The sequence below is a fragment of the Eublepharis macularius genome, chromosome 3 (genome assembly GCF_028583425.1).
Source record: "Eublepharis macularius isolate TG4126 chromosome 3, MPM_Emac_v1.0, whole genome shotgun sequence".
Taxonomy (NCBI): Eukaryota; Metazoa; Chordata; class Lepidosauria; order Squamata; family Eublepharidae; genus Eublepharis; species Eublepharis macularius.
In genome coordinates, this window is record NC_072792.1 from 113,992,708 (window position 1) to 114,017,544 (window position 24,837).

General features: G+C 39.7%; 1 protein-coding gene across 1 annotated transcript in view; it reads left to right on the top strand.

Moving 5' to 3' along the window:
• The first annotated feature begins 7,842 nt into the window (after nt 1–7,842).
• The window catches only part of NRIP1 (nuclear receptor interacting protein 1), a 138,700-nt gene continuing 121,705 nt past the window's right edge, over nt 7,843–24,837 (top strand). The window contains exons 1-2 of the mRNA XM_054973954.1: nt 7,843–8,205; nt 15,104–15,187. The gene's annotated coding sequence lies outside the window, so the exon portion shown is untranslated. The remainder of the gene's footprint in view (nt 8,206–15,103; nt 15,188–24,837) is intronic.

A 24,837-nucleotide genomic window follows, 5' to 3' on the forward strand; every position in this document is an offset into this window, starting at 1 on the left:
AAAATAAAACATTAAAAGTTAATAAAAGGACAGTCATAATATGGTGGTTCTGACTTTAATCACTAATCATATCACTGGTGCAATTTATCTAGTGCATTTTTATCTCCCCTTCCTCCAAGGAGCTCAGTGAACATGGTTCTCTTCTCCTCTATTTTGGCTTCACAACCATGCTGGGCAATAGGTTGCAGCCTAACTATAAGTTTAAAAGTTCTAATGTCCCTTGTGTGTTTGCCTATATCCAGTCAACTAGACCTGCTCAGGGAGAACTGTGTGGGGAACATAATTCCCAGGCATGCATTGGCCCAATCTGAATTGAGACCAGCGGGCGGGGAGCACACAGGGAGATGGAACCCTCAGAGCTCATCTGGTTAACAGGACTGGGACATACATGCAGGGAATAGGCATGGATGGGCATGTAAGTAAGCTTTCCAAGTGGGACAAATAGTGGCTCCCTGGGTTGGGATAACAACGTGGGGGGTCTGGTCCCAATTTGGACTGGGCTGGTGCATACCCAGGAATTTAGTGATTGATTTAAAACATTGTATTCTACCTTTTCACCCAATTAAAGTACAGAACTCGCAGAACACATCTGGTTGAAAGGATGGGGGAGATCATACGGATGACCTGAGTACTTTGTAATGTATAGTTAGACCCTCACATTAAGATAGGGTTCCCAGGTGTCCGCTGGTGGTGGGCAAACTCACAGAGATTTGCCCCTTCACCTGCCAATCCACCAGTGATTGGCAGGAAGTTGCGAGCCCCCAGAGGTTGCCCACCACCAGCAGGCACCCCAGGAACATGCGCAGGGGGCATGGTGATGTCAGTTCTGGAAGTGACATCATCTCATCAGCCGTGGGAGTGTTCCTACATTTGGTTTGGGACTGATTTGGGCTCCGAGAGGGCTGAATCGGCCCTGTGAGGGTAAGTGCGAGGTAAGTGCCAGATCCTCCCTCCCAACGGGAGGGTGTAGGGACCTGGCAACCCTACATTAAGATAGAATGGCTGATCCAAGATCACCTATTACAATTCAGGTTTGAGCAGGGATTTGAACCTGGTCTTTCCAGGCCTGGTCCAACATTTTAAGCACTGTACCACATTGGGTCTCATTAAGAGCCATTGTATAATCATTTTCTCTATCATGATGTGATGGACTGCACTTTTTAAAAGCTTAGAAGTGCTCTACAAACAGCTGAAGGACTGTAAAGGGTTAATTCATCACAGAGAGAGCTTTGAGTGTTAGGCTACTCCAAGGAATCTGATTGGGAAGCATAAGCTGAACAGGGAAATACTTCTGAACTGGATGCTGGGGAGAAGGGGAGTCTAATTTCAGCCCTAGCTGAGAGGAATCGAGTACTGACAGTTTTCAAGAGTCAGCCTGACTGAGAGCAGTTTAGCACAGACAGGAGAACTGGGGGAAAGTTGGCAAGGAAATTTGGGAAGTAAGCACAGGTGTTCATTCGGGCCAAAGAAAGGGAACAGATCTTTTAGTGAGTGGAGAATCTCCCTACCCAGTCAAATAAGGAATTAGCTCTGAAGAATGAAGAGATCATTGATCTGGTGTGGGTAGAAACTGCCTTTGGAGACCTTAAAAGTCAGTTAAAAACTCAAGACAAGTACTAGTGTTTCAAGAGAAGGGGGTTGGGTATTGGAAAGAGGGTACTAGCCTTCTGGAAACTAAAAAGAGTAACAGAATACTCAAAGAACGTGTACTAGTGTGTTTTGGAAAATACTGGAACAAAAGCCTCTCAACATAAAGGTTTGAGTAACTGTGAAGAGCTTAAGAAACTCATTAGTCTGAAACATTAGACCTTAAGTTTGTGCACGTACTGATTTTACCTCAAAGTTACCTCAGAAATTTTTAACCCAATTTCACCTGACCTTTCCCCTCTATGTTATATAAAATATTTTATTTTTTAATTTTAAAACACCTCTCATGCCATTTAAGTTGTTTAAGTCAAAGGGGGGGGGGGCGTCATACATGATTTTATGATAAGCTGTTTCTTACTCAGGTTGCTCACCGTAGCAATTAATGTACTATCTAGGAGAAGCATCAGGTTTTCTAAGGTACAAAATATTGTGACTTTTATAGTGGTAAAATATGATATTTGCGCAACAGAAGTGCAATCCTGATGGAACTTGGTTAACAGCAAATGAGAATCGAGTGCACATTTACTGTGCCAAGACCTGATGATAATCCTAGCCTGAGGAAAAGTTTCATATCACTATGATAATGCTGGGCTAGTTGCAGCCAATGACATTAAGGAAAGCAGTCCCCTTTTAACAGTAATGTTTGTTACTCTAAATATTTTTGCAGAACAACTCTGAGAATTGTAATACACTAAGCTTTAATGAATGTTTCTGATTATTGTTGGATTTTGGTTCTCCAGTCCAATGTGTCTTATTTCATTATACCTCAGAGAGAAAACTCCAATCTGTAGACAATTAAATTTGGATACTATACCATTCTACAACAGCTGCTGTTTGTGTGTCACGGTCTGATCAAAGAATTTTCTATGAGACATGGCTTGGACAAAGACAGCTGTTTGATAACATAAAGGTAAAGGTAGTCCCCTGCGCAAGCACTGAGTCAAATATCATGCAAAGCTGTAAAAGAAGTTTATACACCTAAGAGGAAGAAACACCTTGTGATGACAGTTTCTAGCTAGTGTCTGATGAGTCAGACTGCTATCCTGGCCCTCCAGCCTTTAATCAGATTTATGATCAATGTGACAAAGCTTTATTTGTTATACAAAGCCTTCCTTAACAAAAACCTCTCTGGTCAAACTAAGACTTACCACTACCTACCACACAAAGACCTAAGAACACTTTCATTGTAGCATTTCTACCATGTGTCAGCATGGAAATTCTAATGACCTAGACCTTTTCCAGATTATGTAATCATAGAGCAATCTAGAAATACCATTCCTCCTTGACATGACTCGTACGTATCTGTAGAATTCATCAAGAAGTTTGATACTATTTCCAGAGGGCTTAACAAGGATTTGAAACTCATCAGTCATGACTGCTGTTAAATAGCTGAGTAAAACTAGGGAAATTGTGTTATCACCAGTTTCTGCTGTTGAAAGTGGCCTTTGCACCTTATTCTTTTGAATTTTACAAAATCCCACCCCATTTTGTACTTCCTTTGTACTTTGTATTTTGTATTTCATGGCCCTTTGACCGCTGTTTACAAATTATTAAGTGCAATTTTTTATCTTGCCCTTTCTCCAAAGGACAGCATACATGGTTCCCCCTCCACCATTTAATCCTCACAATAACCCTGTGAGGTAACTAAGCAGAGACAGAATTTATTTATTTACTGCTGTCCTTTCTCACTGAAACTCATGACAGATTACACAGTATAAGACAATGCAATCAAATAGCATGAGATATCTGATAAATGGTGCAATAGGACAAGGATCACACCAATGAAAACAATTTTTAAAAAAGAGTATCAGACATGTCATAAGTAGTGCAAAAATGGAATTACAAAAATAGAAAACCATGCAGTAAGAGCAAGATCATACACACAGTAACAGTGCTACTATAATCCTATTCCCTTTATAAAAGCATTTCCCATTCCATCATACAACAGCAGGATTCCCAACCTTTTTCAACCTGTGGTACCTTTGGAATGCTGACACTGTATGGTGGGTACCACAAAATGGCTGCCACAAGAGGTGGAGCCAACCAATCTCAGGAAGTGAGGTCATGTGTAACTCTAATAGTAACTCCTCAACATTTTGGACAGGAACTCTGCTTAGTAAGTTGCCTTTTCAGATGAACATATTGTTTAAAAATGTACACAGCCAATCAGAAGTCCAATGGCCAATCAGAAACCCTGCTAGACAAAACCCCCACCTGGCTCTGTACTATTTCAAAAACACTTGGCAGTTGCCAGGAAAGGCAGGAGAAGCTTGTACTACAAACTTATTCCCTTTACTAAGATGCCTCCCTGAATAATTCTGTTTTACACAATGACTGCCCCTCAGTAAACTTTATGGTAAGAGGAGATTTGGAATCTGGTCTCCTTAGCTCTGGTTCAACACAACAACAACAACAACAACAACTGCACTTGTACACCGCTCTTCTAGACAGATTAGTACCCCACTCATAGTGGTGAACACGTTAGTGTTATCCCCACAATACAGCTGGAGAGCTGGGGCTGAGAGGAATGGCTTACCCAAGGCCACCTATTGAGCTCATGGCAGTAGTGGGATTTGAACCAGTAGAGTGCAGATTCACAGCAAAACCACTTAACCATTAAATATAGCTGGATCTAGTCCATGAATTGTTTTCTAAATAAAAGCTTGTTAGCTTTTAAGGTACCGCAAGACTTCTGGGTATATATCTGTATGTGCATATATCTGACTGTAACATTAGTATAACCTGACATTCTTCTACCAGCCCTGGCAGAGGAAGTTAAATCCATGAAAAGATTAGTGACTGAGGTTGCCTTTGCAACTTGAAGAATAACTGGTGAAGGGCACTAATACTGGGAAACAAGGTAGCCATGGCTGGCCCTACCTATGCTGGTCTTTTTACCCACCCTGTCCCTTACCCGCATTAGTGAGAGGAATTCCAAAATTTCTCTCTGCAGTTTAGTCACTGGTGAGAAGTGGTTGCCATGTGATTCAGGGTGACCCCTAATTTTGGTATGGAGGGGATCAAATCCACATTTTCATTCTGCAGTAAAAATTCTTAAATATTGTTAAATTGCAGACTCTTTTTTGGTTGGCTCGGCTGGTTTGTGGATAAGTATTTTTGAAGAGTGCATGATCTTAATGGGAGGCTGCAATTAAATTCCAGTTCCTTCTGCTCTCTAATGCAGCCGTATCAAATACATGGAAAGGAAAAGACAATATGGAAGGGAAAGAAAAGACTGCATACATACGCAAAAGACATAGACCACATCAGTAAGATGCTGCAAGTGTATGAAGCTTTCTTTATAGCACTGAAGGGTACAGATGGTTTTATACAATCATATGTTGAAAAGACTACAGCATTTAAGTCTTTTGCCTATTCCTCTTAGACTTTGGAGCATGGCTCTCTGATCTATGTGTTAATAATACAGAACTCTCTGATTTTGAATAGTGAGAAGTATATTTTTAGCACAGCTATCCGCCTAAAAAAGGACAGTGATTTTCAGTGGCATATTAAGAATTTCAGTGACATAAAAAAGAATTTAAGAATATCCTATGTATAATAACTGTGGAATGACTTTCTCAATAACAACAGCATATATAGGTTTGAGGCTAGAAGTTACAGAATATCTGGGTTGACTATTAAATATAATCCTGGCGAAAGGACTAAGATTCTGTAGTTCAGCTGCATTATGAATTCTTTCACTATTCATTTTGGAGTCGCTTCTCAAACTCCAAGCATGCACTTGAAAAACTACTCCAGTATGAACATAGTTAAAAGTATCCATAGATTTCACCAGCATTTAGACTAAAAATCTAAATGCAATCTAAATGCTTGGCCAGATTTAATATATAATGAACATCCGTTATGTATCTCTTTTTGTACACATCTTGTAACTTTCATGCCAATACATCTATTTAACGTTCTAGTTATTTCTATACATTAGGTTTTTGTTGAGCATTATGGAAATTATATCTGCTACTTGTTTAATTTTATATGATGTGTTTCAACATACAACTCATTAGAATACTTTATACAAAACCTTTGTTTCTGTTTGACAAATAAAATAGAAATTCCTGAACCATGTTACTACCTGCTCTTCTCAACCTCTTCAATATAGCAATGGTAGTGAAATTCTAAGTTAATTATGCCATAAATAATATTTTACCTTTTATTCTGGTTCCCTTGCTTCTACTACCTTAAAGCATACATGTCAATTTTATATGGTTTCAATCTAGTCACTGATTGCAGTTTTAGAAACTCATCTATAGCTTTCTCGGCTAAGCATAAACCATTAATTTGAATGAAACCTTCACAAACTCACTTGGGGCTGATTCAGATTCTTAAAAAGTAGTCTCCTGCCTCCCAACTCATGCACAGTGCTCTCCTCTGTACAAACAGGCAATAGAGCTTAAGTGTGAAATCACTGCCTCCCCCTACTCATCATATTTCTGGTTTTAGCACTTCATACGATTACCATTGGGGGAAAACCTCGAGTATCTGAATCAGCTCTTAGCCTAAGTGATTTAGAATCTGTATAACCATTATTACTTATAAGAAGTCAGATTGAGCAGTCATTATACAAAATCCCCACTCAATGGTTCAGTGAATAAGATGTTTGAAAATATGTACTCTACAGCAGTCCACTGGCTTGGCATCTACTAACCTGCAAAGGATATTAATATTGCAACTCTAGTGATATATTTGCCATAACGAAGGCTTGTGGTGGCATTTAACTTAAATAAGGACACTGCAATGTCAAGTAATGATGCCACCGGCCTTGTTTTTCATAAAATTAAAGGACTGGAAGGGAGGAGATGGTCACCAAGGTCAACCTTCTGCCCCAAGGCAAGATTCTCAACACATCATGCTCATCTCCAGTTAATTTATATAATCCATACTATAAACAATTTGCAAAACAGAAAAACAAGAACCAGCTGGTCTACCACACTAGAACTGAACTCAGTGACTGGACTGATTGATAGCACTCACATAAGAAGGTGTCTTACTAATTTCCTTTTGAGGAATTCTTGAGGAAGTCTGATTGAACTTTAGAGGGAACAGGAAGTGCTGGAAAGAAAATTAATAGAATAACTGTGGCATACATTGATGCATGGACTTCTGGATTGTATGATTTCACAGTATACATTTATGCCTGTTCTTTTTTGAAAATTCTCGGAAGAAATACAATTTTGCTAGACTTTAGTCTTTCCCACCTCTTAGAGGAATGGGAACGGGTGAATAGAACTGCTTCCTAGACTTCCAGTCTCACTTCTCCTTCGCATCCCTCAACAAACACACTTATCTGACTTAAAAGATATGAAGGTTTTTGTCGTTGATCTTCTGTTACTTTTTATATTCCTTGCGCACCTCACAAATGCCTCTCCTCCTGGTTCTGCATAGCAATAACTTCCAAAGCCAATGAAGAGGGTATATATCCCCTTTACCTCCTTGCCAGTGTTAATCAGCAAGGACTCCAAGTCTGTTTCTAAAACCACACACATGCCATTCACCACAGATACCACTCTGTTTTAAAATTAGGATGGTGAAAATGTATTTCAGCCTGTGGATTTAATTCTGACCCCCTTCCACACCCTCAGTCTACACAGGCAGTGGAAATTCTATTCTGTGCTGATTATGACTGAATATAGTAAAATAGATCAGAAGAGAAGCATTCTGGATCAACTAACACAATACAAGTCATTCAAAACTTTTTTCCTTTTGGATTTTGCAGTCTTCTGAATAGCAATTGGAAAAATTTCATTCCCCCCCCCTTCCGCCGTCACTCATGCATGAGCTTAGAGCTGCTTGCAATATTAAATATTTCATATTACATATTTGGGGGGCGGGCTCAGTAACCATCGTGCTGTTCGTTTGTATCTACCATCTTTCAGTTAATATATCAACTTTATTTCACACTTCTCCCAGGTTAATAGATCGTTCCCGGAATACTCCCTCTGCGCAGGGTGGAAGATATTCCCCCCATCTTCTTCCTTTGCCAGCCACCAAGCGAAGCGAAGGGAGAGAAAGAGGTTAACCCAGAGGGACTTGGCTAAGCCGATGAATGGCAAGGAGAAGGAGGGAGGGCCGAGAGGGTGGAAAGGAGGGAGGGCGGGAGGAGGATCGCAGGCTGCGGGTGAGGCTTGGAGAGTCCACCTCACAGGCATTGCAGCAGAGCTCCGAACCAAGGGAAAGGAAAGCAAACGGCGGCACCGACGCAAGACGCACCGAGAGGGCGAGGGCAGCGCGCAGGTTGATGTTGGAGGCGGCGGCGGCGGCGGCTTCACGAGTTCCTTCGCGGCCAGCCAGAGCGGAGCTTCGCCTCCCCCTCCCTCCCCGTCACGCCGTCCTGCTGGCTGGAAGCTCCGGCGCACTAGAACTCCCTGCCGGACTTCGCGCTCGCTGTCAGGGGAGGCGCGGGGGTGCCGGCGGGCGCGCTCGGAGCTTCCCTTGGGGGGCTGACCAAGCGAGCGTGCGTACGGGAGAGCCGCTTCTGAGGAAGGAATGAGCGGCGCCTGGCGCTGAGATCGCCGCGGGGACCTCTCGGGCAGCTGCGGGGAGGTGAGTGCGGGGGCCGCGGCTCTTCGGCTGGGCTTGGGCAGGAGGAGGGAAGGGGAAATGGCCGCGGCGGCTGTTGCTGGGGCGCTTCTTTGGCAGCCTGACAGAAGCAGGGCAGGATGGAGCGGCGAGGGACGAAGCGGCGGGTTGCGTGGGGCTTCGTGGCCGGGGATTGTTTCCGGTGGCAGCCGCCCTCCTTCCCCGAGCCTTGGCGACATGGAAAGTTTGACTGGCGGTTGTGGGTCAGGAGGGACGGGGCAGGCAGGCTAAGTTTGCCGTTTCGCGGCCGCCCTCCCGCTCCAGCCCGTGCTGGCGTTCTCGGCAAACCCTGTTCCTGACTGAAGGGCCTAGCCTCCCCCCTCCCTGGCCGGAATTGTTTAGCGAAGCCCCGAAGCCTGAGTGCGGGGACTGCAGGTCTACCCGCGGCTTCTGTGCGGGCGGGGAAGGGAAGGACAGTCCTGACGTGCCTCCAGAGTCAGCCCTCTCTCTTCCACGCCCCCTCCCTCCCTCCCTCCCGCCCCCCGGTTGCTCCAGAGTCTCCCTTCTGAACCATCAGCTCCTTAATCGTCTGCACAACCGCACCAGACAAGGCCATGCCTCCTTGCTGTCTGTGCTCACCTCCGGTTATTTATTCACTTCCTCTCCATCTCCAAACATAAGATTTTCTCTCCACCCCCTCTTCTATGTCACATACGAACTCCCCATCCTCCTTAGAAGGTGCGTTCTCATCATTTAGATTCCTAATATTATACTGCCCCTGAGGCATTTTGCCTTTCCTTTTTAGTTAAAGGCTCCCACTATATTCTGTTGCACTCCAGATTTTGAAACAACTTCCTCATACTCAATGGTGTACAATATTTGTGTGTCCCTCTTTAACATAAAAGTGAAAGAATGTAAGAATAAAACCCCACAGAAGGAACTGTTGGACTATGGCTAGGTCACCTATCCACCTCTTAATTCTTTTATGCATGTGGCTGAGGTGGCTGAGGTTTTAATTATTTTTATTAAACACATTGTGATATAAATTTGTGACAGACAAGCTTCTTGTTATGAAACTATGCAGTATTTTCAAAAATGATTACATTTGACAAGATAAACTTTTAAAAAAATGCAATTTGTGCATCTAACTAACTCAATGATGCTGAGATGTTTTATTCAGCTTGTACCAAGCAGGTCAGTTAGAATTTAACTGAGTCACGGTAGCATATATAGTCACACATACAAATTTCAGAGTTCATTATGAAAAGAACACCAATTCAACATAGTAAGTTTTTCAGGTAAATGGTCACATGTGTTAGTTGTGTGATAAACTTCTTACATTAGCAAATGCAAATTAATTTCTGTTTGAACTTTGTTGGACTACTATGTGTGACACATAATAAGGCCTAAGGCAAAAAAGTTTCTGGTTGAGCACTGAGCATTATTTTCTTAATGGCAGTGAACAGTTTCTGTTTACTGGATGTCCACAAGGTACAAACACTGAAATGCAAAAGTTGTGTATTTTTTAAAAATTGCTTGGCTTGCCCATTTTTTTTGTTGAATAATCAGTGATATATTCATCCTGCAAGCTAAGAAAAGGGTGTGTGTGTGAGAGAGAGCAATTGTTTATATTTGTGTTGGTTGAAGTTGTAATCGGCTGTGTACATTCTGTGTACATTTGTGTTTGTTCTCTCCCTTTCTGATCACTGAAGAAATACAAACTTTTGCATTATTAGTCTAGAATGAAATCTTACACAACCCCTTGGCTATTCCTAACTCTTACTTTAGAGAACTATTTTTCTTTAAAAATATTTTGATTGTGGAATTATGCCATTGCGCACTTTTATCAAAGTAATTTGTATTCTGCTTATTTAATCTACTTTCTTGAAGGAGAAATAAAGTCTAGTTATTTCACAGCCTCCTCTCAAGCTTCTCCCTGCTTAATGTGTTTTGGAACCAAACTGCCCTAAGTTTGTTGGAAAAGGAGTATTTTAAGTGCCTGATTTTTTACCTCTTATTAATAACAAAAGTCCTGTGCCTATAGTTATAAGGAGAAGGAAGCACATATGCATGGGAAATATGCAAAGACTAATGGCAAGACTCCGACAGGGGAAAAAACCCCTGATATGACATGCAATAAAAATTCTGGACAGATTCTATTGATACCAAGGTCTGTTTCATGCATGATCTTTTATTAGGCACTTGTTTACTCCTATGAGTTTTCTCTGTTTGAAGACCCCAGTCATTTAAAAGGTGGGTTATAAATTAATAATATATGTCAATTGCATACAAGTTGCTTTCCTATCTGCTATAATACATACTATACAAAGGCTAGATAACATTAGCACCTGAATGTAGACAGCTCTTTACCTGGAAAATGTAACTTGATTAACCTTAAGCTTACTATGAATGCATTTGTTTAAAAAAAATTAAAAATCAGAGTATGAACTCCTACCTTTTCCTTTTTTTTGGCTATGGAATACCTAGGGTGTATATTTTAAATAGGCGGGTTTTATTTATTTATTTAGCATTTCTCTTCCACTTTTCAGCTTCCAAAAGTGGTTTCCAGATCAGTGGACAAAAAAGCAGTGGCTGTGTTTTTGCAATACATGTACCAGAAATTATTCCTTGTTTCCTTTCTGGGCTAACAAACTTGACAGACAAAGTTATAAAAATCTGAGTCTAAATATAGATCTTTATGATAATAATAAATATAAATAATGCTGGATTTCATATATATGATTCATCTTATATTTTGACACATTTTATGTCACCTATTATTATAACCCAGTACAAAATTCTAGCCCTATGGAGTTGCATATAAAACTGGTCCTGTATTGATAACAGTTTCCAAATGGTGTTCTAGGAAAGCCTGACATGCTTTTCATGTTTTTTTCAATGAAATAATCTGTAATGGCAAACAGTTATCCCTGGAAGATAGGATGTCCTCCACTACTGATCTTCCATTGCAACATTCAGCCAAATGAGGTTTATGTTCTCTAGAATTTCAGTTTACATGGAGCAATGGTGAAACCCATTAGATCAAGCCAATACCTTACAGGGTTGCTGTAAATATTACCACAATAACACTGCAATCCTATATAGAGTTACTCAGTGGACTTAGACTGGAGTAACTCGGCACAGGATTGCAGTGTCAATATGTGAAACTCTTGAATTTTTTCTGTAGAAATGGAGGTAAATTGAGCAATGAAAGCAAGAATATATTATTGTTATTTATAACATTGTTCTGGTTTGAAAACCATTTCTACAGGAACACAGACCAATGTATTCTAGAAATAATTAGAACAGCTAGAAGCTGTATCATCTTTGGAAAAAGCTATTTTTAAAATAGCTTTTGGAACACATGTAAGAGAGGTACAGTAATCTAATCATTTTGAACAAAATCCTTGCATTGTAAAATAAAGCATACACAAGCAAGGGACCAGCGAGGACTAGTGAGCAAGATATCCACCCCTCTTCCCCTCTTTCTCATGCTCTGCTTTCCCTCCCTCTTGTAGCTGCACTGCTTCTCCCTTTTCCATTCTTCCTTCATTCTCTTTCACCTACCATTCTCTGGTTCCCGTCCTCGTCCACTACTTTCCCTCCTGGCCTTCCTTCCCTTGCTCCTTTCCTCCCAGGCAGTCCCTTGCAACTCCTCCCATTTCCTGCTTCCTTCCCTTCCTGTAGCCCCCATCTTTCCCCTTTGATACATTTTTCTTTCATTGTTCTCTTTACTCCCCCACCCACCTTCATTTTTGTACTTGCTCCCTGCCCACTTCATCTTTTTGCCAACTCTTCTTGAGTTTCAAAATGATACTATGACAATCTTTTTGGATTACTTTGACATCTTCAGACCACATTGGTAATATTGTAGTAGCCTAGCGAATTCAGAATGGCTAGTCATGAGGTAATCTCAGAAGATTGTGTTATTTAAGAACTTTTTATTTCATCAACTCCATAAAAAAAATTAAGGTTTTTTTTTCAAACCTCGATATTGCCCAAGAGTTCTAGAGACATCTTCTCCATGTACATAGATGTACTGTGCTGTAATCTCCAGACAAACAGCTGGATTCTGAACCATTGACGTTTCCAGACCTTTTTTGAGGACAATCCTTTGATGACTATAATATTTATTTATTATTATTTAAATAATTTTAGTGCCACCTTTCCACCTAAATAAGGTCTCCAGACACAAAGTTCCGGCAACAACATCATAGTTTTGAATTCACTAGCAGATGGTAAGAAGGAAGAATGAATACCTGGCCAGACCATTCTTCCACCAGCCCCACAATCCTTTGCACACACCACACAGTCACGGTAGTAGTAGAGGCGTAGAGAGGTTAACAATGCTGCCTTCAAGGATGGCATAGCCTTTGAATGGATAATTTGTGTGGTGAACACAGGTGATTCTGTTTGTATGCACAATAAGGGCAGCATTAGAGAATCATCTCATGAAGGGGGTTAAAGTTGTACGTGATTCCACTTGTAGGCAGTAAAGATAGATAGGAAACACATACTATCTCTCGCTTAAGGATTCAGCAACTCATTCTTTATTTCAGGTGGGTAGCCAAGTTGGTCTGTAGTGGATAAGCAAGGTTCAGACCTGGTAGCACCTTAAAAACCAACTAGATTTTACAGGGTATGAGCTTAAGTCTTGAAAGCTTATACTGTGGAAAATCTTGTTTGTCTTTAAGGTGCTACTGGACTCAAACCTTGCTCATCATAATCATTGGAAGCAATGGCGCATAGCTGTGCTCTTACCCAGCCTTAAATCCTGTGACCATGCTTGATATTGCCATTCTACTGTGTATGCAACATCTTCATTGGATAGCAGCATTTCTTCTACGCCTAGTTCCAGTTGCTGACCTTGGTTGGGATCAACTGCTTTATCAGTCCCTGCTATCAGTTGTGGATGCTAGGCTGTCAGTGACAAGGAGCAAGATTTTTCTCTCATGCTTTTCTGTCATAGCCCTTCTCCTTCCACTGAAAGTTCAGCATGAACAATCTTGTTCTCTGAAGGGAATATGAACTTATATTTTTCACCATGCATCCAGCAGCTGGATCAAGCAAGTTGTTTTTTTATTTGGTTGTTATTCTAGCACTTTGTTTTGAACGGCTTGCTGTTGCTGCTGTTTAATTACTGTACTGGATTACTGTAATGAACTCTATGTCCTTAAAGACAATCTGGAGACTGGCTGGTTCAGAATGAAGTCCAGTTATTGGCAGGAGTTAGCTGATGGTGCTCTATTGGCTGTCCATTTGTTTTTGAGTTGAGGTCATGGTTCTGATTATAACCTTTAATGCCCAAATGTCTAATGTTCCATCTCTTCCCAAGTGTCCTAGAGTGCCAGCTGTGGTCTTTAGTTTGCCACCTACTGGTTGTTATCCCATTTATGGTAGCCATAAGCTCCCATCTTATGAAATGGCTTGTTTGAGAAAGTGAGGGGGGCACTATCTCTAGAGGTGTTTGGGAAGCATACCAAGACTACTTGTATTGCGAGGGCTTCTAATGAGTTATAGATTGCAGGGGGGAGAGAGGGTTCGGGTTTTACTCTACGTATTTTGCAAATTTTGTTGTATTTTGTAATTTTTGTTTGATTTTTTAAGATACTTTGAGCTATGAAAAACTTCTTTATAAATTAATTAAAAATGAGTCTGTCTGTCTGTTGGTTGGTTTTAGATTTAATTTTAGACCTGAATTGTTTTAATTGTGAATTGTTGTAACATTGTAATATTGTAAAATACTTTGGAACTTGAAATAAATGAAGGATGGTTTATATATACAGTAAATATTTAAGGCATAATAGATGAGGCATAAAGAATATACTTAATGTTCATGCAGTTGTGTTGGTTTTTAAGTAAAACATTTAGCACAAATGCATATATACAGTTTTTATACATTGCTTTTAATATGGGTTTAGAAAGACAGCTGATAACTAAAATGAACATCTAAAAAGTTAATGATACTGTAATTGGACAATGAGTTGTCAGTATTGAAATCTAGACAAAAGTGATGGGAGGAAAGAGATAGGAGAACGTATATTGTAGAGCCAAACTGAATCCCAGTCAGCTCTGAAATTCACTGGGTCCATCTCTCTCTGCCTAAACTCTCGAACAGGGTTATTGTAAAAACAAAACAAATGGGACTGTGCACACTGAAGAATGGATAGAATAAAAACTGAATATTTTTAAAAAATCAAATATTTTTCATTAAGTGGATCCTACATTATGGCAATGCTATATTTTGAGACTTGAAGTCAGAAATAGAACTATAAATTATATATAAATGTTTTGTTTTCTGTAACTGAGACACTGAACTTCTTAACTAAACTATGTTACATTTTAAAATGTTTTAATATATTGCATTTTTTACTAGGCCAGTAAGACACTAGTTAGAGTTAAGCACTTCTACGTCCCCATCAAAGAGGGGACTTAATCATGCACTAAATTCCTTCACTGAAGTCAGTGAAACTTTTGAAATGCTTAATTTTAACTAGGTCATATCACACTTAGGGTAACTTGTTACCCTAGCAAGAATTTAATCTTATCTGTTATAATAGTTAAAACAAATGTACTTTAAAGTACAAATGATTTTAGTAGAAGAGTTGTGCATACTTAAGTATTTTTAACAGAGATATAAAATAGCAGAAGAGCAAGATTTGGATTCAGTAGCACCTTAAAGTGGAAAAAGGATTTTTCCATTTCTCATATCTAATGAAGGGAGCTCTAACTCTCAAAAGCTCGTACCCTGGAAATCTAGTTGGTCTTTAAGGTGCTACTTGACCTGTATCTTTCTCTTCTACTACAGTCCAACATGGCTACTTATCTGAAAATAAAATAGCATAATTATCACTGTAACATGTTGTGCATTTTAAAAATGAAACTTATGTAGACATTTATAGTGTCACTGCTGTATTTACAGATGAAGTATGGAATTATTTTGGATCACTTACGATGCATTTTGGACTCATGAAAGGAACTACTTTGAATTGGAACCAATGCCAAGGTAAAAATTTAACCTGTGAATTTATTTCTCCAGCACTGTGGTTTAGCGTAAAACAGCAATTTTTAAAATTTAGAATTAACTGTTAATGTTAAAATCCTATCAAGGGTTATTTTAAGACAGGTAATGAGGAGTCCAAAAACTTAGAGAATTGGATGGAAAAATCACTTAGGATTTTATGAACTTTTTAGCTTACTGAAGTGCTTCCTCAGAAAGAATGCATTGGGTTGATTGTGAGCATTATATTTAGATCCTTGTGAACACCATGCTTAGATGTTACAATTAGAGATGGGCACAAATCAAATTACGACCCAAAAAAACGCACAAACCAGGCGAACCAGTGGTTCGTGGAAGCTTTTTTCCATGAACTTCCACGAACTGGTCTACTGGTTTGTTTGGGTCGTAAAGGGGCAGTTTAAATGGCCATTTCTCCAGGGAAATGGCCATATAAACTTTTCCTGCAGCTTGCAAGTGGCAGGTCCCTTTAAACAATCAGCTGGCAGGCGGAGGGGGGGATCTCCCCTTGCCGCCTGCCAGCTGATAGTTTAAAGGGACGTGCCACTTGCAAGCCGCAGGGCCTTTTAAATTGCCCAAACCCCACCCCCCACCCCCCAGCCATAGCCTCACACTTACCTTGCCCTGCGGGCCCACGACATCCTCCCCCTCCTCCCACGAGGGGCGGGAAGGGGTCTTGAGGGGTGGGAAGGCTGTTTTTGGCCTCCGCCGCCCTGCGGGCACACGCAGCAGTGGAAGAGGTTAAAAACAGCCTTCCCGCCTCTCGCAGGAGGAGGGGGAGGACGCCGCGGGCCCACAGGGCAAGGTAAGTGTGGGGCTGTGGGTGGGGGCTGGGGTTTGGGCAGTTTAAAGGGCCGTGCCACTTGCAAGTGGCAGGTCCCTTTAAACTATCAGCTGGCAGGTGGTGAGGGGGGAATCCCCCCCTCTGCCTGCCAGCTGATAGTTTAAAGGGACTTGCCACTTGCAAGGCAGGAAAGGGCCCTTTAAACTGTCAAATGCCCCTTTCTCTGCTGCTGCCAAGTGGCCGGAAAGGGGCATTTAAACCCCATGAACTGGCTCGTAAACTTGCCCCAGTTTGTGCCAGTTCGTGATTCCTGGTTTGTGAAAACCCACAAACCACGAACCTCATGGTTCGGTTTTTTTGTGGTTCGTGCCCATCTCTAGTTACAGTATCTGTTTGCATTTCAGATTGGTTGATCTTCAGTGCTGTAACTTATATTTGGTATAATTTATTGCTTAGTATGCTAATTAAAACTGTGTTGATACAAAAATATTTATAGACTTTATCTAGTCTGAGAAGTTGTTCTTAGAATTTTATAAGGCATAATCCCCCAATCATCACCTAGATCAGTCCTTGGACAACTAATCTCCTCTCATGGAACTGTTCCTCTGTTGCAAACCATTCCTCTGCATTGGGCATAGATGATGCCATATCCTATATTTGCAAATAATACAATTTATATTTATCCTGTTGGCTGTCTTTCAGAGCAAATGGAGTGTCTGTAGCTAGTTCTCTCTCTCTTTTTTAATCTGATGATTCAAGTATTGAGATGGATGGGATGAAAGTACTTTCCTTGAAAGAAATTTACTGAAATTTTCCACTAGTTACAATTCTGAACGTATTAAAGAGACTTGCATCTTTAGTTTGTTGAACATAAGCGTTACATCAGTACCATTCTTTTCAGTTTTCTGGAAAAATTGTTTTATTAGTTACAGACCTATCATGAGAAGGAATAGAAAAGTAGCACTTACACTTTCAGCAGCTTGGTTGGCATTTAATATTTTACAGCAAGTTTTTAGTTTAACATATTTGAACTTGTACTAGATAGGGTTAATAGGTTAGCACAAAAGGTCAAATCATAAGGCATTAGGCTTAATTAAGGGAGAGCAGGAGTGGCAGAGTATGTGACAGCTAAATGGGCTTCCCACAGACTAATGTTGGTTACAGTACAACCATGCCTCAACTTAAGTGAGTTATTTTGTGCAAAGGGCAACAGTGATTAACAGTTTGACATGCTAGACATTTCTAGCCAATCCCATCTGTTTTAGAGGTTAAGAAAGCACACCTTTATGAGCTGATGGATTGATTTGTGTGCCTGTCTAGTAAAGATTAGAAGTCCAAGGCCAGTGCAGTAAATGTCAGTTAAAGAATGTTGCACTTTCCTAGTAGTTCTTTGTTTTAACTGTCAACTGTTTTGTACTGGGAATAACTGTGGCTATAAACCTTCTGTAGAATAAGAATAACAGTTCTTGATCAACGTTGCTGGTGGTTTGAATTCAAACAGGCCTCGTATGAATACATTTGGTTAAATATTCATTCTGAATTATTAACTATTAAGTATTTATTTTGTATCTAATTTTCACTTAAGGTGAAAATAATTTTGACAATGACATCTATAAGTACACTATTGATTAGTGGGAAAGATATCAAGAGGGGTTGAGAAATGGAGAGACAGTAATAGGAACAGGGAAAGTGAGGGGAAGGACAGAATGATCTGTAAATGGGGAAGGCGGCCATGGAAGTAAGCAGAAGAACTGGACTAAAGCAAGAGATGTTGAGAAATGAGTAGCAAGAAACTGGGAAGGCAACAAAATCAACTGAGGTTATTCTAGGGATGCTCAAACACCAGTTGATTTGAATGGTGTCCTGACCAACAGTCATGATCAGGCAGCTGATTTTTTTGATGATCTGCAACTCATTCATGGTTTTTGGAAGGATTGCTATACTTGTTATTTTATTTAAAATATTTGTTAGGCGCCTTTCTACCTTAAAGCACTCCGTGTGGCTTAGAGCAGACATAAAAATACATTAAAAACTCAACTTAAAATCACTATATAAAACTACTGATAAATAGTAAAATTAATTGAATACAGTTCTAAATAAAACTGCTCCTTGCCAATAAAGCACCCAATACAGCATAACTGACCTTCATGCATGTATGTTGTCACACAGTCTGATGGAGGTCTCTCTCCCCCCCTGCTCCCTACTGCTTCATTTATAAAGCATATAAACTGCAGGCAAATCAACACTTTCTTTTTTTCAAAAAGTCATTGTCATTCCATTCTTATTCCTTAGTGATGGTAGTGGCTGCAAAAGTGTTTGGATTAAGACTATATTTGTGAGTGTGTGTGTGTATGTGTGTTATGCATGATTTTGCAAACCACCACGAGAGCTGTGATTTCCCCCATAAATTTTTTTTTGGGTCTTAATAAAAAGGTCTTAAAAATAAAGTAAAGAATTGAAAATAAAAGTTTACAGCCCAATGAAAACCACTCAGAAAAAGAAAATAACACTTCTAAAGGAAGTACTTCCTGATTGTGTTGGGTAGAAAAATATGCCATATGATCCCTGTAATAGAAGTTGTACTGTTTTGGAAAAGCCTTTCCTTGAACTTCGTATTAGGCAACCAACTGAGTCATGGTTTGATTTGCTGCTTTCATGTCTTCAAGAAACCAAACAATAGCAAGCACAGCTAGTATGCAGATGCAAACCTTTTTGTGAGTCATTTGAGTTGTTTTACGCTGTACCAAACTGATCTGGGTATTGGCTCACTTTGAGTGCTGCCGTCAAACCAGGTAAATTCAATAGTTGAGTGTATTTACTGTGAAATTCACTGTATCTCTAGTTCGTACACCAAAGGCTGTGATCTGTACACACCCCATTTATGTGTGGTGTTTGGATGTGTGTGCATGCATGGATTTCTACTAATATGCGTGAGGCTGTAATTTAGAGTATGGGTGAAGATATGCCTTGATGTGACAATATTCACATGCCTGAGATACAATGTGTGCATGCATTCAGGGGTGCCATTTGTGTTTTTTCCCTCCAGTAATCATGAACCCTCTGGTGATTTCCCCCCCCCCCCCAATTATTACTTGGGGACATGTTTCGGCACCGTTATAGCTTGATGGGTAGAAATTTTTCTAACCCCTCCCCTCTCTAACATACAATTTCTGAGTAATTTAAGGTTGGTAAGTGACTCATGCTGCCATCTTTATTATTCCTCCAGGGTGGATGGATTTTTTTTATATAGCCTGAGCTAAAGTATAATTCAATGCTATTTTTATTTATACTTCCACAGAGAAACTTCCATCATATTATGCGTGTGCATTTTTGAATGTCTGTTTGCCCTAATAATTACGAGGGTACAGAAGGTAAATACTAATTGAAGAGAGAGTACAATGAAGGCCACTGAAGATTCTGTGATCTCACTGTAACATCTGTTTTACTACTGTTTCAGAAGTCTTCTTGTGAGCTTAACATAAAATGAGTGGTGCAACAAGTCAGACTGAGTGCCTTATCACATTTATGACTTTGTAAACTTAGGGAAGTAACATCTCTTCTATTGCAAGACAATTAATACACTGCTGAGGTAATAAAAGTGGTTTTGATAAAGTTCAAGGTTCCTGCATAGTTAAAAGTGGTTAAAGTCAAGCAGAGATCAAATTTTGTTGTTGTATATACTTTTGTCTCAGCTGTATGTTACATCAAACGTTGTTTTATTAAATAAATATGCATTATTTGTAAAAATATAGCTGTGATTATTCCCAGTGACTTAACACTAGTGCCTAACTTGATATATTTTTATTTCTACACACTAGTTCTTTAAAAAAAATTGTATGAATGGGATCCACACTTTGTAGCTGCCTTCCACATCTTTTTCCAGCCTGCGGTGCCCCATGATAAAACCGCTGTCAAAGGTTGACCTTTGGGAACTGTAGGATGCAGAGCTATTGGGATGTCATGAGAACAGAGAATTAGCAAAAGTCATTATCTTGCTTCACGCAACTTGCTAGAACATGTAGTTTTCTTAAGAGTTGAATCTTAATAAGATAGCGATCATCTACCAATTAATGTATTGCTTAAGTTCCAACGCTTCCCGCTTCATCTAAACACAAAATTTGAGGCTGAACTGCCACAAGCTTCCAACTATAAAAGAATTCAATGGTCCAGTAAAGTAGCCAATCTAACAAAAGTCTTCTTAAACTTGGAAGGGATTTGTCAACTTCGTAACAAACTGATCACAAATTCCAACTCAGAAGCCATCTTAGAATGCTATGAGAAAATTATTAAGGGGTGGCTTGATATTTGCTGCTCTAATAAACCAACCAATAAGTCTCAGGAACTTAAAAACTCTTCGCAGCCATGGTTTGATCATGAATGTTGAAAAGCTAAAAAACAGCTAACAGATAAGTACAACAGTTATAAGTCTCAGAACTTACCATCAATGCCTCCAGAACTACATGCTTTAAAGCAGCAATATAAAAACTTAATTAAAATGAAAAAAGGCACGTAAAAAGACTTGGGGACATCTTAATCTGGCTGCAAAACTTAAAAATGATGCACTCTTTTGGAAAATAGTGTCAGGTGGTCTCTCACTGGATGGCCCCAAACTTACTTGCAAAATCACTGCAAAGATTTGGAAAGATCACTTCTATGCATTATATGCAGCTGAGACATCTCAGAAGCAGTGCCCTACAACTAATATTGACATGTTTCCATCATGGTCACCAGTCACAATCGCAGAAGTTAAGAGACTTATATCTCAGTTAAAACTGGGGAAGGCTCCTGGAAGTGATCTGATCCTGCCTGAGTTGATAAAATCAGATGTGGACTGGTGGGCCCCGGTGCTAGCAACTCTTTTTATTTATATTGACCAAACAGGCACAATTCCTAGAGACTGGGGTATGGCAGTTATTATGCCAATATACAAGAAAGGGGCAAGATCAGACTCTTTTAACTATCGACCCATTAGCTTGCTCAGTGTGGTGGGAAAACTATATGCTAGACATTTGTTTTGGAAACTTTGGGACTGGATAGACAGGGAAAATATATTAGCAGAAGAACAAGCTGGATTTAGAAGTGGCAGATCTACTATGGATCAGTGCCTGCTTTTGCAGTATTTGGTAGAGAAATATACAGCTAGGCTATCAGGAGCTTTGTACGCAGCTTTTGTTGATTACAAAATGGTGTTTGATAGCATCTCGCGCAATAGACTCTGGATAAAACTTGAACAGTCTAGAATAGATCGCAGATTGCTGGCCCTTATAAGGGCCCTTCATGAAGATAACCAACTTTCAGTAAGATGCAACCCACAAGGACATTTATCTCAAAGGGTACCAGTTAAGAGGGGTGTGAAACAAGGCTGCATACTTGGTCCCTTATTGTTCAATTTCTATATCAATTCCATGACACAGTCCCTATCTAATCCGGATTTCCATCCTCCAGCCATTGCAAACAGACCCATCTCTATGCTCTTATATGCAGACGAGACAGTTATCCTGTCATATACTGAAGTAGGCCTGAGAAGAGCCCTCCAAGCACTTTCATCGTACTGCAGTGATGAACACCTCACCATAAATTTTACCAAAACCAAAGTACTTGTCTTTGGCAGAAGACCCACTTTACACAGGTGGCAAATAGATGGACATAAGATTGAGCAAGTAAAGGTGTTTAGATATTTGAGAGTTGCATTCCAGTCCTCAGGTTCATGGGCTGCACACCTTTCTCAGGTTACAGAATCTGCCCATAAATCAGCCTCAGCCATTCTCAGATTCTTCCATACAATAGGAGGTGCTTATATCCCACACGCCCTGAAGGTTTTTCAAGGCAAGACAATACCTTAGCTTATGTATGGCACTCAGGTATCCCTGTACAAAGATTACTCCAAACTTGAAGTAATCCAATCAAAATTTCTAAGATCCTTATTAGGATTACCAAGATGCATCCATAATGCTTTGCTCAGGCTAGAGACTGGATTAGTATCATTGGAAACCCGGGCCTGGTTCCATGCCATCTGTCTATGGCTCAAGATAAAATTTTCCACTTCAGGATTAATTCCTCTAATTTTCCTAGACAGTTTCCGTTCAAGCTGGATATCAACAATAGAACGCAAATTGTTACTACTGGGCTTCTCCAGCACAGCTCTGATGTGCCTTGGCCATCAAGGAGCCAGAATAATTATTAAACAGAGACTATGGGACACTTCTCTCCAAGTAGATAGAGCACGGGCCTTAAATGTCCCATTAGTGGGGAACAGAAAACAAATTACTCCACCCAGCTATCTCTTTTCATTGGAGTTTCCAAAATACCGCAGAGCTTTTACCTTAGCACGTTTTAATGTTCTCCCATCTGCTGTCTTGGAGGGAAGATACGCTCATATCCCATATGCAAAGCGCCTCTGCCCCTGTCAATCTGGACATGTAGAGACAATAGAGCATGTTCTTTTATACTGTCAGTATTATCAAGAGATTCGAACAAAGTACATTTCACCAGTTATCGCGGCCCACCCAGGCAGATCAAGTCAGTTTTATTCTGCCCTCTTAACTGACTGCTGCAAAGAAATTACTGCTAAGGTTGCAAAGTTCTGTGTTCTGGCTAGTGTAATCAGACAGAACGCTATTATTTCTTTTAGAAATTTTAATTAAGATTTTAATGATTTTATCCATTTTAGCACACTGCTGTACTTAATTCTTAGACATGTGTAAATTTTAAAATTAATGCACTTATTACTTGTATCTTACAGTTTATCTAGATACAAATATTTATCTTGGATTGTTCTAATAAGAGCAGTAGTGTATTGAACAGTATCAACAGTAGTAGTAAGCCATTACTGAAGGAAGACACAAACAAGATGGCACAATTTTATGGGATAAGGCTGCTATAACTATTACAACTTTTATTAGGATGGATATATATATAACTTTTAATCACTAATGTATATTGGTATCATATTTTAATCATATGTTGATTTTGTACTTTTGGATCATGATTTGGGGTGGTGCGTTTTCTTGTTTATGTGCTGGTCTTTGACTGTAACAATAAAAACTGTAACTGTAGCAAAAGTCATTATCTCCCTTGCATGAGATCTTCTGGAGTGAGTGATTTCTGCCAGTTCTTTCTCACCTTAAGAGCACCCCCCCCCCCACACACACACACACTAGGAGAGGAAGTTTGGAGGCTAGAAAAAGGAAAAGGCAGATGAGATCCTTTCAAATCCAAACTCCTGACTAGAATCCAAAAGCTGTTTTCAACCAGTGGAGGGGAGCGTGATTTTAATCAGTTCCTCCTTCTTTTCCCCTCATGCTGTTCATGAGGCTCCTCTCTCCTCCCAGGAGCACCAATTCAGAGAATTTAGAGGGTTACAGCAAGAGGGAGACATTGTCAACCCTTCTCCCCCCCCCACTTCAACTGTTAAAAGGGACTGGAATCGGCCCCAAACGAAGCACAAGAATGCTCCTACAGCCAGCTGTCCCATAGTTTGTATTCATTTACTTGATGACACTGTTTATGGAAATGTTTTTGACATTATATGGAAATGCCTGCCCTTGTTCTTGCTACTGATTGTACTAATCTCATACTGTGTAATCCGCCTTGAGTCTCAGTGAGAAAGGCAGAATATAAATGACATAAATAAATAAAATAAATAGTGAGTGAGAATTCCATCAAGAAATTTATTTTTCTTTCAACTAGCACTGGTTAAATTCAGGTGGAGTGGGGAAATAGCCATGACTGAAGAGTAAAGAACCTTCCTAAAAGTTTGGGTAATATTCAAATTTATGAAAGGTTAATTGATTAATCAATTACAAGTCTGATGATTAATTTTGCATCAGCCCAAACTTAAACTGGAGAATCTTATTTTCTGATCTTATTATTGTTTTTAAACAGCTCAACATTCAGTTGCAGTAATTAGGATTTCGGTCTGATCCCTTACAAACCTAACTGTACTATTTTTTGTTTTAATCATGAAGATTTGTTCTTACCAGTTACTAAAAGCATAACATTATTAATTTTTTATATATCCATATCTCTCATATATTAAAATGTGCACTTGCATGAATATTCTTTTGTGTTGGTAGCAGAACCACACCTGTGCATGTGGCAGTTTCCTAACTTTAAAGTGAATGGGGAAACCTTTTTGTGTACTTTATGGTTTTTATGCTTTGAGTGAGCCATTGATATTTGGGCAAGTATTAACTGGGTAACATAATCTTGTATTTTTCTGTGTGAGAAAAATTATCCATAGAAATATTTAGAAACAAATTTGTATTTTTATGAAGGAACAATTTTCCTTACACGCTATGGAGACAGTGAAGTTTATAGCAGTAAATATTGAATGACTATGAATCGTAAAAAGGAATAGGGAATTGGTACACATTTGGAAAGGGGGAGGAGGGAGCATTAGTCATGGCATATTGCCTATGCCAGCCATATTTGGTTGTGATGTCCCTCTGGCCCTATGCCTGTCCTAGTAAGAAAGGAAGTTCTATTTTGTTTTCTGTCAATATTCAGTATATATTACCCAAATAGATAATATCATAAAAGTATCCTATGAAGTTCATTATATCATAGGTAAGCATATTGTAACATTTATTAAGTTGCATTTTAAAGTCCCTCTGGAGAATTAAGTAGTGGAAGGAGGGAAGGAAGGAAGGTGACTTTAATTCTGACACGATTGAACTATGTAGAATAGTACAGTATGAAGCACGTTTCTTCTTCCTTAATGAAATACATCAGTAAGTGTGATGTTTTCATGCTGTATATTTCTTAAACTAGCTATGTGTTTTATACTCTTCACATTCAGATAGTTCTATACCTTGCTTTTAAATACTGCTTTCAGTTTGTACTGTGTAGTGTA